The 14,187-nt window shown below is 36.8% G+C and overlaps 1 protein-coding gene across 1 annotated transcript in view; it reads left to right on the top strand.

Annotated features, from left to right (window-relative positions):
- Positions 1-13,928: 13,928 nt before the first annotated feature.
- The window catches only part of TRIQK (triple QxxK/R motif containing), a 138,978-nt gene continuing 138,719 nt past the window's right edge, over positions 13,929-14,187 (top strand). Inside the window, exon 1 of the mRNA XM_021543200.2 lies at positions 13,929-14,047. The gene's annotated coding sequence lies outside the window, so the exon portion shown is untranslated. The remainder of the gene's footprint in view (positions 14,048-14,187) is intronic.

The following is a 14,187-nucleotide window of genomic DNA, read 5'->3' as shown; positions in this document are numbered from 1 at the left end:
ATACTTTTCTTCCTTTAAAAATAGTTCTGGTGAGTACTAAATCACTTTTCATTCTTGCTTTTCATTCTTGACTGAGGTCATCACTGAACTAGACTAAATTAGGGTATGCTGAGATGCTCATCATTCAGCTACTTATTTACATGCACACAATGAAATAAGTGTATTAATCTCAGAAACTCAAATTCTACCCAGGCACAGACTGAGAGTAATAAAATTATACAATAAATAAACAGGAGAAAGAAAGATGTGTGTGAGGGAATTTTCTGACACTGAAAGGAAAAACACTATCAAGACAGACCCAGACCCTGCAGATATTGGTTTGAATAACTCAGGCCCTCTGTGCAAAAATTTGTTTCAGCATCTGAAGTTCTGAAACCAGAAATGTGTGAATTTTCAGCTGATTATTCCTCTGTAAGAAGCCACCATAACTGAGCCACAACAACTTTATAATCTCTGCAAAATTATTCTTGTAAGTAGAATAATACCATAAACATAGATGAATGCTCATTTATGCTGTACTTTTTGCAATAGATTTGCAAGTCACTGTCAGATGATTAGTTTTCATAAGATGTCTCATGTTTCTTATATAATTTAAGCATCTCAAGGCCCATGCATTATCTCAATCTAAAAGGAAAAACCCTCCATGTACAGAGTTTTGTCTTATTCTGGCAAAATTCCCCCATGAAAGACCTGATGTTCTTCAAACACCCCACTAATGGTACAGTAAATTACATTTTCACATTTGGAACATTGTAATAGATTTCTCTACAGAGTGATTTATCATGCAACAATTAGAAACCCTCGGGAATTGGATGACCATTTTAAATTTTATCAGCTTGTTTCAATAAACTGTTAATGTGACCCTAATGTTTGGGAAGCACTTTAATATAATCAGATTTCAGTTGTTCAATCTACTGACATTAATGGCTACCTCATTAATCATAGGATTCTCACTGAGACCTCAGAGGCTGTGCTAAGTTCAGTGGACCAGTTCTTACAATAATAAAAACAACAGGCAATTTTCAAAAGGGAAAAATTCTAACTGAAAAACATTGGGTTGTGTTATCCTCTTGGAGTTTACAAGGTCATTTAATAATCCTTTAAAGTGTGGAAAAACATCATTTTTGTGTAATTCATTTTTATTTGTAAAGTGCTTAGTTAAAAATTATAGTCATAAGAACTGCAATCTCAGGCTTTAAACAAACAGTGCAGCCTAAGAGGTAAAACACAGGAGGAATGCTATGTAACACCCTGTGTACAAATGGCTCAGAATGTCTACCACATGTACCCCACCCAGTTACAGTGATGTTTCCGCCCTGAAAGCACTTTTATCCTGCTGTGATGGCTCTCACCTTGCAAAATACACCACTAATTACTAATAAAGCTTACCAATCTGTAAGATATTACCAGAATATTGCAGTGGCTTCCCTACCATCATCATCAAAATATCTTATTGTCCTGAGCTCTTTAATGGAAGACCATACTAAAAGCTTTGTATTAGATAGGGTGTTAGAATTTGTGTCTCAGGGTCTAGGGGAAATTTTATGATTGTTCTTATGAAGGTCTTGACTGTAGGTGTCCATATGGAGTATGTTAAGAAACACACAGAGATATTTCATTGCAAACCCTGAAGAAAGGTGTGGGCAAAGGATATGAGGACATAATTAAACAATTATTGAGAAATTAGAACTGCACCAAAAATTACTATCATAGGGAAATGTAAACTCAGTTCAGTAGGACTTTTTCCCATTCTACACAAGGAAGTTTAGCAGCTGATGACCTGTTTGTCGAATCTTTGATGGACAAGCAGAATGGTGGAAACTTCCATTGCCTGTGAAAGAAAACACTTGTCCTAATGAAGTGTCTTCTGGAAATGCAAGAGCCAGTAATTGCTCTTAACTCTAAACACACAATCTGAGAGTATAAAACAACAGTAAGCGCTGGAACAGGTAATTTTAGAAGCTGATTTTAATAGGTCCTGGTTTCTTTATTGAAAATGTAATCTATTTTTTTATATGTACTTGATATATTATTCACCAGACAGTCAATACAGTTAATGTGTACTCGCCTTATTTGCTGAGTTAATCTGTGCAAAACAGGTACATGGTTGCAAGCCAAAGAGGGTATGTACACTATCGACATATTTATCTAGCAGTTTGTTGGAGCTTCAATAAAATTGGTTTTGCCACGTTAGAGTGTCAGTTCTTTAAGATATTAGCAAGAATGGTGCATTTTGATTCCTACATTTCTTATTAATGAAGTTAACAAAGACCTCTAAACAAACTCTATTTTCTAATATACTTGAAATAGAAAAATATTACTTCAATCTTATCAGGTATATGTGTTCAGAGGAGGAAATGTTATCAGCACTTTGAATAAACTGGAAGGCATCAACACAAAGCCATACAACAAAAATAATTGTTTATACAGCATCCAAGAAAGAGATCTAGCAATTCACAGATACATTTTCAAGGTCAGTGAAAAAAATGCAAGGAACAATAAAAATCCCTGGATCACTAAGTCTACCTCCTGGCTATCCAAGCACCACACTAGGCCTTTTCTTAATGCCTGTCCTTAAAAGGGGGAGATTTCTTGTTATAAATGCTTTCATTGAAGTTACTCCAGTCCTTCTCAGTTCAACCCTCAAATGGTTAGAAATCTTTTTAGTAAAAAAATAAAAGTTATCTATGGTAAATTTTATCATTGTATTACTCTTCCATTAAAGGGTATACTCCTTTTGCTATTTGACTAGCTTTGTCATCTGGCTTAAATGTTTTCCTGCCAGCCATTCCCATTCCCTGGGCATATATCCTATCAAACTTCAAGTCTTCTGTTCCACTGCCATACAAAATATACCCTAATTGCATGAGTATCTAAAGCTTTTCCTTGTCTGTTCCACATTCACCTAATTCTTCTGGAACACAGCTGATGAATCTTTCAGAAGAGTGTCTTCAGAAGAGAACCCAATATTGGTGTGCAGAGGGCTGACAAATATATAATGGTGGATTTGTAATCAGAATAGAAAAGTGGGCTCTGATTAAAGACTGAGAGCTGCTGTCTGAACTAGCCAGACAAACATAGCTGTGGCTATAGGAAAAATTGTATGAGGACAACAATTAGAGAAAGTAAATTCATGAGGTAAGCTATTGTATGACAAGTTCTCAAAAGCATCTAGTTCTGTACAGATTTTTTTACTCATTGGAAAGAAAAATACTATTAAAAAACCCTCATATATTAAAAGGGACAACATGTGAGAGCTGGGATTAGTAAGGGCAGAAGTAATGCTGTAACAGCCAGCATCAGAAGTTTGAAAACTTCTTTACTACAACACCTTCCTATAATATGCAATTCCAGGGACAAAATGGAGGGAAGAATTTCATGGAGGTGACTTGGGGGGAGGAAAAAGAGCTAGCAGAGAACATAGTACAATGATGAAATAGATCAGAATGAAGATGCAGGAAAATGAATGGCCCTGCAAGATTTGGAGAGATAAAGTAATTTTAATTTTGATTGAAATCCTTACAAAAAATTTCAAGCCGTAATCTGTCAGTAATTGTGCATGTGGCCTTGGCTGATGGTGCAGAGCAGGAGTTACCTGATATACGGCTTTAATGTGAAATGTGACATTTTTAGTAAATTATCAGCAGTGATCCATCAAAGCATAATATGTAAGATTACCCACTGGAACCCAGTCATTTGGCTTGAAGTGTTTTTATTTATAGTTTGTGCAGATGCAGATGAACCAGTGAATCTAGGCTGGCAAAAGGCTTCAAAAAAAGAAGCACCTTCCTTCTGGACTGTGCTTTGAGATAGAGAGGGTACTGTAAGTTGACTATCTCATGTTGAACAGCCATTCTATGCTTTAAAGGGACTCTTAACTCCAGGACACAGATCTGGCTGTTCGCTCTGTGTTTTGAGAGGGAGGGAATATAGCAAGTGTTGGTGCTTCAAGGGAGGATGGTATTGCTTGTATTTAATTTATTTTGCTCTTTCTCACTGCTGTTTGGGAAGGAATGACTTTGAACTCTTAATTGTATATTTTGTTTTTATCAGAGCACAGACCCATCCTGTCCTTTCTCACCCCCCCTCCCTTTCTTCCGCAGTCTTCACTTTACTGCTTTCTTCCTTCTCTCTTGCCTTTCATCTCCCACCCTGACAATAAACAGTCTAGAGCTGAATCCAGAGAGCAGAAATAGATCTGATTCCCTCCCCATCCAATACAGGTCCCAATAAAACTTTTAAAATGGCATCCAGATCTTTGCTGTGTGGAATGGGATCTGTCTGTAGCACAAATGAAAGCACCCACCACAATTTGTCAAAGAGGGGGATTTTCTCCAAGCAATCTTCCTCACTAAAGGAAGTTCTTGCTCCCACATTAGCAGGAATGTTTTTGTATGAGGAAATGAGCACTAGGAATGGAAGCAGCAGCAATTTGGGAAGAGATGGATCTTGTGCAGAAAGGATGATGAAGACGCTAAGGATTAAGAGCCTGGATGCCTCTTGATGCACCAGGTATTTATGTCAGTAATTCTCATTAGATTTAATGTGAATAACAGTCACAAATCCCCTGAGGACTGAGAGAAGAACAGATTCCTTAATGCTTCCATGAGGAATACTTTGAAAACTTCATAAAACATTCATATTTGATGGAAAGGAAAACCTACTTTAATAAAACATGTTTACCACTATTATACAATCAGCAGTTGGTATTTTATTTACTTGAGTATAATGTATAACATACTTTGCATTGTTATTATATATTATCAGGCCAAGATTGCTTTACTTCATATTATTCGTTTGTTTATCTAACATTAACAGTTCATTTTACGGTAACCTCAAAACTGAGCATTTTATGAAAGCCAGAATGAACCCAAGTTTACAGAACAGTTTCTTCTTCTTTCTCTAATACCCCATTTCTGAATGTGGTTCAAAGGAAGACACAGAAAAGATCAGTTTGAAGCAATTGCTGTTTAAGGTTTGTTTTACTGCATTAAAGAAAGTCGGAGCTAGTTTGAGGTCCTTTGTTCTGGGCACTGAATAAATGCAGGAGATTTTCCGAGGGCTAGTTTGTTGACTACAAAGGTGTGTCACAAGACACCTGATATGCCCTAAGGTACTTCACTTGGCTGCTTCCAAAGGCAAAAATCCTGCAGGCTCTATGCCTTATATGATGGTCCAGTGGGGGCAGGCTCTTAATACACCATAGCAAGCAAAATGGCATTAGATGCCTAAATTCAGGCATCTTAATCCCATTTTTAAAACAGTTGATGCTTCCAGAATATGTACAGGGACATTTTGCTTGTGACTGCACACCCTCAGTGTCCTTTGTCTACAGAGTAGCACAAAACATTCATAAAACAATGTGCACAGCTACTCAAAATACTCCAGGTTACACATACAAATAATTCTGAGTAGAGCAAGAAAAGCAAGCTGTGCTCCATAAAAACCTTTCTCTGTCCCAATGTAATCACCTTTCCACAGTATTCCAAGTCAAACTCATGAGTACCTTTTGCTGATGAAATTTACTTACCACTGTTTATTTTTAACTCATGTGTGTACATTTTAGAAATTGAGGATAAAACGTGTTCCAGTTCCTTTGCAACTGGTAAGTACAGGTGTGTAATCCCAGTGTTTTATATACCTTTTAATGGTTGCTAGCATTGCAACCATTGTGAAAATAAGAGTAGTATACATTTAAAGCTCACATATCATGAGTAAAATCTACAACACTTCTTGAGGAAATGTTAAAATGTTCAACATCCATGTTCTCAACAAGTAAATAACACATTATAGGGATACATTATGACCAGATTATATCTATTAGTTACTGCTGTGCGCCATGTAAATCTCCAGATTCCCCTGGGAAATGAGAAAAATCATTTCAGACTTCAATAACTAACAATCAGTTATTGCTCTGGGCAATAATAAAGCTGAATGCAATTACCTAAAGTGAAGTTAGCAGTGTAACAAATGAAATACAGATTTCTTTCTCTCCTAAAATAAATGTAGCATCTCCTCATCACACACTACTGCATGGTATAATAGGGTCTTCTACACAGTTTTTTGCCTGAACAGCCTACTTGAGATTTGAAATACATGTGGTTAAAACTTATATAAAAAGTTACTTTTTTATGTCATCATTTGCATGATTAGTGCTATAAAAAGACCAACAGCTATGAACCTGAAAAAGTAAAGCACTCATTCTAGAAAAATATTTAAAAAAAAAAAATTATCTGCTCCCAATAGTACTCCTCTTTCCACAGTAAAGACAATTTACCCCAAAAGGGAAATAGAAAATTTCTGTTCATAAAATGGCTTTGATCAGATTTTTCTCAAAACATGTTAAAGCTGTAAGTGCAGCATTTCAGTATTCATACTTATCCTACCTCCTGCCACATTAGCTTATTATTTATTCTGTTAACATGAAAATGTTCATTCTGTTAAGAAGGAAAAACTGGTTTTAGGCTGATTTTTTAAAAGAAGTGCTTGAAAACTCAAGTCCCTAGAACTTTTCTTAACTTAGCACTGGATTGTATAATATAAAGCATATACAAATGATTGCAGGATGAGAATTTTACAGGAATTAATAATGATAAGAATGAAGATATTAGATACTGGATGAAAGATGAATATGCACAAAAATATTCATAATTAAGAATAATAGTGTTTTCAGCTATACTACCTTTCACCTTATTATAGAGAGTAAGTATTAATTCACCATGCTGAATTATTGCTAATTAATTATCTGCTGTACTTTCTCTTTGTCACTACAAAATTCAATTATCCTGGAAAATATTTTGCAGTAGAAAGTTAATCCTAATTCCTGATCTTTTGAGAAACCAGTTTTTTACTTATAAATGCAGATTGAACCATGAATTTTCCAGTTATTTTGAGCTACTCAAGACTTTTTTTACACCTGATGTTTAAGAAATAGCTTCTTATTATGCAATGGGGCTTTTTTTTTTTCTTTTTTTGTATTTTATCCTACAATGGTGTTGACATCTTTTAACACCTCCTTGGAAGCTAATGACATGCTTTGAAATTGACCCACATTTTAGTTTTTGGACACTAGCTCATAGTGTTATACAAAGCTCATTTTCAGATATTTTCAGGCAAAAAATATCTTTCTTGTATATTTATATAATGCATAATTCAACATATCATTAGTACTAGTGTTAGTAACAATGTATTTACAAAATGTGTTGAAGTAATTCCAGTCAGATCGGGCTGCCCTTCATTTTGGTATTTGTTTTATTTGAATAAAGATATTGAAAAGATGGCTCTCTTCAGCTGTACTAATCTTGAATATCCTTTTGAGGTAATTTTAGCTTATATTAAGATCATTAGTTATAAATCTCATTTAAAAAAATAAAATCCATGCAGCCAATTAAAGCAAGGCAGCATCAAGAAGAGTCTCAATATATAGCAGATAGGATAAAACATTACAGCTGCGTCACTTTGGTTCAGTATTGTCTCAGTTGACTGGAACAGTGCTTGGCAATTATTTGAAAGGTTTGAGGAGTTCCAGCTTCTTCTTGCTCTAATCTTATTCTACTACTGCAAAGAAAGGAGAACAGGGATGCTCTCCATGAATGCTGTCTGCCACTCTGCTGTTAAGATTCAATGTCTGAACTCTGGGTTTGGTAACATTTAGACACAGAGGAGAATGAAACTATAAGGCTTTATCTCAGTAAAGGGGAATTCAGGACCTAATCACCTTACATCTTTGGACTCGTGGCTAGCCATGAAACACGGGTTGTCTCTGTACTTTAGTGGTTTGAAGTGCTGACAGAAAAAGCATCCACATTATTCTTGAATTCAAGCTGTGTAGAAATCCCATCTGTTTTCCCTCACAGGTGATGCCAGGATCTTTCTAGGAAGGATCCTTCTGTCTTGTGTCAATCATTACCAAAGGGAAAAGGTGTTGGGATGGGCAGCCTTGCCAGGAACAGCATGCCAGACACACAGCAAGTGAGCTGGTGCCTGCACGGCTGAAGAACACTTGCCACCACTTCTGCTGTCATCCCTCCCAACTGCAGAAAATGACCAGCAGTAAAAATGGCCAAGAGTACACTCCTGAAGTTGCTCTCACACTTCAGGCCATAAGTCACAACATGCCATAAATAGCCAGAGGCTGTCAAGCTAAAAGACCTGATTTCTAATTGTGAATTTGTTATTAAACTTATTACAGAATTTTGTCAGTCCACTTGTGTTTGTTATCCCACTTGTGGAAGAAATGGTGAAGGGTGACTTTTCTAGTAATAAATCAATAAAGCACGCATTAAAGATATTAAGAAAGACACGGTAAACCCAAAAAATAGCTATTATTGAAGATACACTTTAATAAGATTTTTCTGGGGATGAGAGTGAGCCACAGAGGCTTTAAGGTTTTTGTCAAAGCTCCAGCTAGGAACAGGAACTATTTCTTGATTAAAAAAATGAGAACAAAAGGTTGGCCAACAGGAAGCAACACTGAGAATGGAATTAAAAGAATCATAAGAATCCACTGCTGGTCTGGAATCACTAAATCATTTTTAAATGAAGCCAAACAAAAAATTACAAATGATACTTAAAAAAGTGGAAAGATTTATTCCGAAAACTAATGTTTTGAAACTCTTATGGTCACTGCTTCCAAATGATTCAATGCAGTTTGCCAAAGTAAAGCTTTGACAAAGCACATGCTTACTTGTTGGATAATAAAGTAACTTCCAGTGTTAATGACATGCTTTAATTCTGAATTTGTCACTGATGGGTTCATTTTTTTAATAAGTCATGCACTCCTATCATCTGTATTTTAGAAAACATTTTGATAAATTAGGCAGACTGCAGCAGACACCTGTAAAAATTATGTGAGAGCTGATGGAAATGCCTAGTGGTAAGAAATCTTAGCAAAACTTCCCAAATCTCAGTTTATTAAAAGTATGGTTAATTGGTGGTTTGACTAAAGTATATAAGCAGCTTCCCAGTGAAAAGATGCTGAAGACTTCTCTGATAGATAAAGACAGAAGAACATTCACTTCTAAGTAAACTATGACTCTGGAGAATGCAGACACCATTATACTGCTGTCTGTGACAAACTAAGTTTTCTCTGAAATTAATTATATAAAAGTTTAACACTGTCCATATTAAACAAACATTAAGTGAGAAGAAATATTTCCAAGTAGCCTTAACTGTATAAGCCTAACAATTTGGGACTACCATGCACTTTGGAGAGAATGGATCTCAAAATATATTACAAATAATTTATAAAATTGTATATAGGTTTTTATTTCCTAGATGAAGACACTAGTATTTGGAGGCAGTGCATTTCTGAAGTTAATTCTGGCATTGTAAAATGCATATTCATTCTTGGAAGCTGAGCTTTTTATTTGATCCTCTAATAGATACAGATTATGCTGATACTTAGCAAGTTAACTATTTTTAAACTAGTGTCAGAGTAACTTTCAAAACATGCTATTTCCCCCAATATAAAATACATAATTGTAATTACCTAATTAAATCAGCAAATAAGAAAATCTTCTTCCACAATGAAGATGACAGTTGTTCAGGTATAACAATGCATTATAATGTGTTATGTTGGTAATTCTATATGTTACATAGAATAATATTTGCAAGCAGAAATTGCAGCAGAAAAGTATTTTATTATAATGATATCAATCATCAGTTGGAATCAAAACATACATATGTGGGGATATATATATATATATATATACATATATAGAGTATATATGCATACAATTTTTTTTTAATAGGAAAGTGGGGATGTCTTAGAGTCCAAATTTGCTTCTTAATAATGGAAAATATTTACCATATAAGAGAGATCTGTTAATATTATAGAATATAAATAAGAAGTTTTTCCTTTTTTATTCTTCAAGGTCCCCAAACAAAAAACAGCTTACTTCTGTCTTGTAATAAGGCCTGTTCCAAAGACTTTTGATGCTTCCTATTGACTCAACAGCCTTTGGATCTGGCTCTAAAGTAGTAAAATCTTTGTGGAATGTTTATAGATAACCACTTAGTCTGTGCCATCTTAAAGAAAGCAAAAGGAAATAAATTAAATGCATCTTCCAGTGACATAAGTCTCATGAAGAATTAACTAGGATAAGCACTTACTCTAGTTGGTGCACTGTCGATCTGAACAATGCAGACAAAAATAATAATTAAAACATAGCTTCATGCTGAGATGCAACTTTCAAGAGTGTCTACTGTGTTAAGCTTATGATTTTTTCTGGTTTTGTATTTGCAAGCATAATTACATCCCAGAGGCAACAGGAGCTAGAGCTTGTCAGTCCCCATTTCCCCCTCTGATAGGAGATTAATTTCTTTACACAGAAATCCAAAAGTTTATGCCAGAGCAATAATATTAATATTAATATTAATATTAATATTAATATTAATATTAATAATAATAATAGTAGTAGTAGTAGTAGTAGTAGTAGTAGTATGAACAAGTCTTTTATTATTTTGATCTGGAATGCATAATTTAATGGCACAGTTGTATAAATAATGAAAATATCACATCTACTTTAGACAACTAAGGGTAAACTGACGGTAACATTTAATGTAGTATTGATTGACCACATCAACAAAACAACGGCAGACATCTGTATGGATGACGGCATTTGGGAAAATGCTACCCAGTCTATCAATACAGCTTAAGCAGGGGTGGGATGGAGCAGACTTGATGGCTCAGAGTCCTGGTAATGGAATATGAAGCCTTTCACCTCCAGCACGCTGACTTGGGCCAGCCTAGGTCAGTCTGTCACTGACAGTCATTACCATCAGACGGTTCAGTGAAATGGGTTTGTCCTAATGGCAGGCTGTCTGTGTCACAAAATGCACCATCTATCATGACTGACATCACGTTGAGATTTTTCAGCTGGAAGGCTGGAAGGAGAGAGGATGGGCTCCACAACCCTCCTATCCCTGCAGGAAGCATGGGTAAAGACAGTTGTCTGGGGCTATGCTGCAGACAATACTGGGATTTTAGGAATGCCTGATTTTAGGGAGAGTGGTGTCAAGCGTGATAGGAGTAGGCACAGCATACCAACAGCATGAAGTTACAGTAGCTCTCTTTTGGATGGATTTGAAAGAAACAGTGACACGTGGGGAAAGCAAAACAAGGCTTGTTAATTAAAAAAAAAAAAAAAGTAACAGAATCAGAATTCTTTATTAGGCAGAGGCAAGAAATGACATATACAACCGATATGAAAAGAAGACGGGATAGGAAGAAAGGATTTGAAAATGAAGGCATAGTATGTACAGAGCCAGAATAGGGAGACAGTGGAGAGATGCAAAGTGAGGAATAACATGGATAATGGGATGAGCTAAAGTGATTATGTCTTTCAGTAGCAATTCTGGTTGGATATGAGAAGAACAAGACTGTATCTGTCAAAGCCACCAGAAATTACATTGTTAGCAAGTGACAGGAGCATGAAGAGAGTTTTAGCTTTGTGGTTAGATGGGGAATACTGTACCTTTTAGAAGTTCTGAAGTAAGGTATTACCTGAAAGTTTCAATGTTAGCCTGAATAGTAGCCTAAATCAAATAGCTCTTTTATTGGCGATATTGATGACAGTTTAGGAGAAGAGATGAAAAAACTGTTACTTGGTGATAGCAAAATTAATTAACAAAAATAATTAAGAACATTGTTTCACATCTTTGAACTTAGTATTTAGACACACGTTAGGAGACATCAGGTTAGACAGTAGACAAGTTGTTGCACTTCAGGGAGATAGTTTTCTGTATGTTAATTTAATCTGTGTTGTCCCCTTGGAAAAAAGATGTTAAGCATCATTTCCCAACCTTTTACCTAAACTAACTAAACTCTAAAAGCTCAGGAACGGCTTCTTGGAGCTTTGAAAAGTTAAATAAAAAGAAAACCTATTTTCAATGGGCTTAACTACACTTCCATTAAAAAAAATGTTTCACAAATCATAAAATCATTGCATATGAGAACAAAAAGGGACAGACTCTTGTCCAGTTGTCAGATGAAGCTGAAGATCTTGTGAAAGAATGAAAACAGGAGGAAATCCAGGAAAGACAGTCATTGAAAACAATGGCTGATAGATTTCCTTAAGAAAATTGTGAGATAAAACTATGTAATTTTAAAATACGTTTAGAATTTTACACTAATCTCATCCAGGGATATGACAGTGAACTGATGGGTGTGACAAAATCAACAAAAATCCCTCACTGATTGACATACATTTCAGTTACAGTCACATAATAGTAATGGTACTTCTATTACTACCTGTAAAAAACAGATTAAAAATATCCTAGGACACATATACTCCACCCAGGCTGCTTCTAATCCCACAAAACACAGCAATCTTATCAGCAGCACTTGTCTAAAAGTCAGCTGCCCTTCTGACCGTTTCATTCTGACCAGTGTGAATCCCTTCTTGCAGAAGAAAACTGCAGTAGGAAACATTTCCCATAAAATGAGGATTAAAAATGAAGACATGAAAGAGTGAAACTAAAATGGTGAAAACATCACAGTGTACATAGAGTTCTTTTCGCAAAGTCATAATTCCTTATGGCTTCTTTACAGATTAAGTATTGAGGCTGCTGGGCATACATTGGTTTATTACTTAGAAGAACAACTGAGTAGTGAAATGAATATTGTGATTAGGTCAAATTAGGTGAAACTGAACTAGAACCACATGTATTTTGCTACTAGGACTCACACAGACAAAGTCCTCAGCAGTGGTTCAGATAATACAAAATAATGTAGCTAAGAACACTGATCCTGGTATTTTTTCATGGGATTTTTTTGGTTGTAATTCTACAGTCAAAAATCACATGTAATGTCTGTTTAAATATGATTGCTGTTTTTTTTTTTTTACATAATACTATATCCAAACATCCATGAACATAATCATTACTTGAATTTAAGTGAACCATATTAAAATAATCAAGGAATCAAAATTAATTATTAAAATACTTTACACATATATGGTTTCTGCCCTACTATTAGGAGTATGGATGAAATAAAATTTTTGTTGAAAATTCTGAACACAGAAGTTAGAAAAATCAGAGAAGATGCCCACAGTGGTTGTGGCATCTCCAGTCCCAGAGGGGCACAAGATTTCTTAAGAAGAAAATGTAAGGTTGTGTCCAGTGACCTGCCACATTCAAAGCAGCTAAATACCCTTAGTGTGAGACATCTTGACAAAAGAAAAGGGTACAAAAAAAGTCTTTTGTCTCATGACTAAAAATCAAGACATGCTATCCTTATAAGAAAGCCGTGTCATGTAAAGATCTATTAATCTTGCTAGAGAAATAGCTGCAGAGAACTGTGGTTTGGTAAGCATGCCAGACACAAACTCTGAGTAATCAACTCTTCTGCAGGCTCATTCTCCACTCCCCCTGCATGTCATCTAGAAAGATGGGAAAGTTCAGATGGGTATGACTTTCACTTCCAAAGCTGCAAAGGCAAAAAAATGCAAATATTTATCTTTTTTTTTTTTTTGTATCTTTCCTTACAGGGAGTGCTACACTTGGTCAAGTGCCATTTTTGCAAGAAACAAGGTATGCACGTTCACTATTAATCAGGAGACTGTTCTGAGAGTCAGTGGCTTGCTTGTTGCACAAAATAATTGTCTATTGCAGAAAGCTCAGCACCATCTCAAAGTAGCCAGAGAATTACCTGCTGGAATTCATAATTTCCATGTGTTTTGTTTTTAGGGTTTTGAATGTGAGTTCCCACTTGGCTTGTGATGAGTGAACATGATGGGGTGCTGCAACGGGATAGCTTTTACGACCCCTTCCAGCCCAAACCATCCTGTGATTCTACAGCGTGAAAGTGGCTAACTGCTTTTGGCTCCGCAAGTCCGGAGCGACGCGGCACCTTCCCCGGAACACCCTGCGACACACTCGAGCGCGACAGGCGGCCGGGACGCAGCGGGCAGCGCAGGCGGCGCGGGGCCGGGCACGGCGGGCGGGCCGGGAGGCGGGACGCGCGGGCCGGAGGCAGCGGGAGCCCCGCTGGCACAGGAAGTGGCGCGGCGGGAGGAGGAGGCGGAGCTGTGCCGCTCGGCCCGAGGTACCGCGCCGCGTCCCGGCCGGGCGGGCGGCCGCCGGGCCCGAGGGGCTGCCCCGGCCCGCGCCCCGCCCGCGCCGCGGCCGCGCCGCCATTGGCCCGCGGCCGGGGAGCGCTCGCGCCGGCGGCGCGCGCGGCCTGCC

The sequence above is a fragment of the Lonchura striata genome, chromosome 2, assembly GCF_050655825.1.
Source record: "Lonchura striata isolate lonStrDom1 chromosome 2, ASM5065582v1, whole genome shotgun sequence".
In the NCBI taxonomy this organism is placed as follows: Eukaryota; Metazoa; Chordata; class Aves; order Passeriformes; family Estrildidae; genus Lonchura; species Lonchura striata.
Note: the sequence above shows the minus strand (reverse complement) of the source record. Positions and strands in the feature narration are given on the sequence as shown.